We start from the raw sequence: 2,467 nt of genomic DNA on the forward strand, positions 1-2,467 counted from the left end.
ACATCGAAACGACATCAAAACGACATCGTCTGTCGAAAAGCCGTCGATTTCAGGCCCACTTTTCTGTCGCTTACGACGTGAAAACCGATGTTGAAACGATATTGTCGGAAAAATTTCTCACTGGGTAATGGCAGAAACCATTCAGTGGGACAGAATACATATATATTTTTTAAACATTACAATTTAAAATCGAATTTGGGTGGACTTCGCTAAATGATGACCAGCATTCAATGAAAACGGAGCTTTTATTTTATACAATATGCATACACTTTTCGGATTTCAGGTTAAAGGTATGGATTTTTGTCTTCAGTAATGGCTCGTTGACGATGGAGTTTTGGTGATTTCAAAACAGAACGAACAGAACAAATATTTCGGGTACGGAACGACGAGGTGTTTATTACAATGTTTCAGTACGGACCGTTCACAAATAAAGCATTCCGGTAAAGCTGAAATGCAGAAGAGTGCGGGGAAAAAAGAAAACGGAAATCGCTATGCTTTAACATGGTGACTTCCGTTTTCTTCTTCCCCGTATTCTTCTGCATTTCAGCTTACCGGAATGCTTTATTACGTCACGCGTTTTAGGGGGTGGGGGGGGCGTGATGAACGCGTGACGAGGGGGGAGGGGGGATTCAACGATATCGTGACGTCACGCATTCTGTGAGGTAGGCAGTGCATTGCACTTAACAATTTGTGGCTAACGCAAATCACATCATGGATTAAAGTCTATTGAAAATATATCATTTTGCTTTCAAAAACTGCAATTTATGTTCGTGCATATTTTTCCTATTTTATTCGATTTGTCAAAAAAATGATGTCACGCGGTAGAGGGGGGGGGCTGCATGTGATGTGTGCGTGATTTAGGGGGGAAGGTCAAAAATCACCCCAAAAAGCGTGGCGTAATTTGTGAACGGCCCCTAACAGGACAGAACGAAAGTGCGTCCCGTGCAGCAGGGACGCCTCCTCCTCATTGGCTGACCCTTTGATCCGTTTCGAAGAACTTCGTCCTGTTCCCGCCCCTTCCCATCAAAATGGGAAATCGTCGTTCTGTTTCGGCCTGATATTGCGTTCCGTTCCATCAAAACGGCAACAGAAAATCGCAATAAACACGCAAACGGGATTCGTTCCGTTCCGCACAAATTTCCTTCTGTTGTCAGGAAAAAACGAAAACGGTTACTTTTTCCTCTAAAAAAAAAAAACGCGGCTATTGCTACTTTTTGACGGGAAATTGTTGCTAAACGCGCACTACAACGGCGTGGGCGACAGAAACAGCAAGGATCTAGAGTTTGTTCTTTTTTGCCTTCCGTTTGAAATTTACTGGAATAGCACGCTCACAGTGTTGCGTCCGCTCACCCCAGCGTGAGTTGCAGTTCTCATGATAACGTTAGGTCGATGGGCGCGCAGAGCTGGTCGTTAGTCTGTCCCTTTCACAGTGTCGGCTCTCGGCCAGTTGGCCACTCCCCCCCCCCCTCTTTCCACTCTTCTTCCACATTCTCACTCCTCAAGGTCACGGCCCGGCCGGCCGTCGCGGTGCCGTGATGTGATGCCCACAGCTTCAGTGTCGGGAGCCCGCGCGCACGACACGATGTGGAGTACGTACCGTGATGAGGGCCCTCAACGAGACACCGCAACACTAACAGCGGGGAGGTAAAGATTATATTTTAATTTTCGCGGGGGAGTTTTTCTCGAGGCTGGATGAGCATTTCCTTCTTCCCCGACTGGGCTGACACCAACGTGTCCGCTTGTCGACTGATACCGCAGAGCGTTCGGTCGTAGACGGTCGTAGTTCGCTCTCACCCAGTGGCCGTGCCCCACGAGTGCGACAAGAGGATCGAGAATCCAGTCGCCACTCGGGGGCTGTCTGAAAATCGACACGAACAAGGGGGGGGGGGGTGCAGACAGAGTGCCGGAGGCCCCTAGCAACTCCACAAGGGCCGATTTTACCACCCACTAAGTGCACTTAAGTGAAGTGGCACTTGACTTTTCAAACAACTGTATTTCAAATTTCATTTATACATTTACACATGTACAAGTTTATAATAACTTAGTGAGATAACTAAAGTAATTTTACCTATAAGTGACCCTTAAATGGCAGTAAGCGCGTTGTGAAACCGGGCCTCAGACCTGCCCCTCAGTTTCCCCAAGCGCCCCGTCGCCCACTTCAGGGAGAACCCAAGGGAGAGAACGGGGCTCCGTCGGCGGGCTCCAATCCTACTAGAGAGGCTAAAAGGAGAGGGGCGACAATCGGCGGGCGCGCGCCGCTCTTCTGTGATTGGCCGGCTCGCTTCGGTCAGCTGGAGGCAGGCAGCCCGAAGTGGGCCCGAGCGCGACCCGACCGGTGATCCTACCTGACCCCGCTGGGTTTCCTTCCCAACCGCTCCTCGCGGCTTTTCTATTGTCACGGCTGATAGGCGAGGCGCGGCGGCGGCGCGGCGGCCAGCGCGGGCAGCGCCTCGCCTAGGCGGGGCCG

Source organism: Frankliniella occidentalis, unplaced genomic scaffold (assembly GCF_000697945.3).
Source record: "Frankliniella occidentalis isolate FOCC.00 unplaced genomic scaffold, Focc_3.1 Scaffold101, whole genome shotgun sequence".
Lineage (NCBI taxonomy): Eukaryota > Metazoa > Arthropoda > Insecta > Thysanoptera > Thripidae > Frankliniella > Frankliniella occidentalis.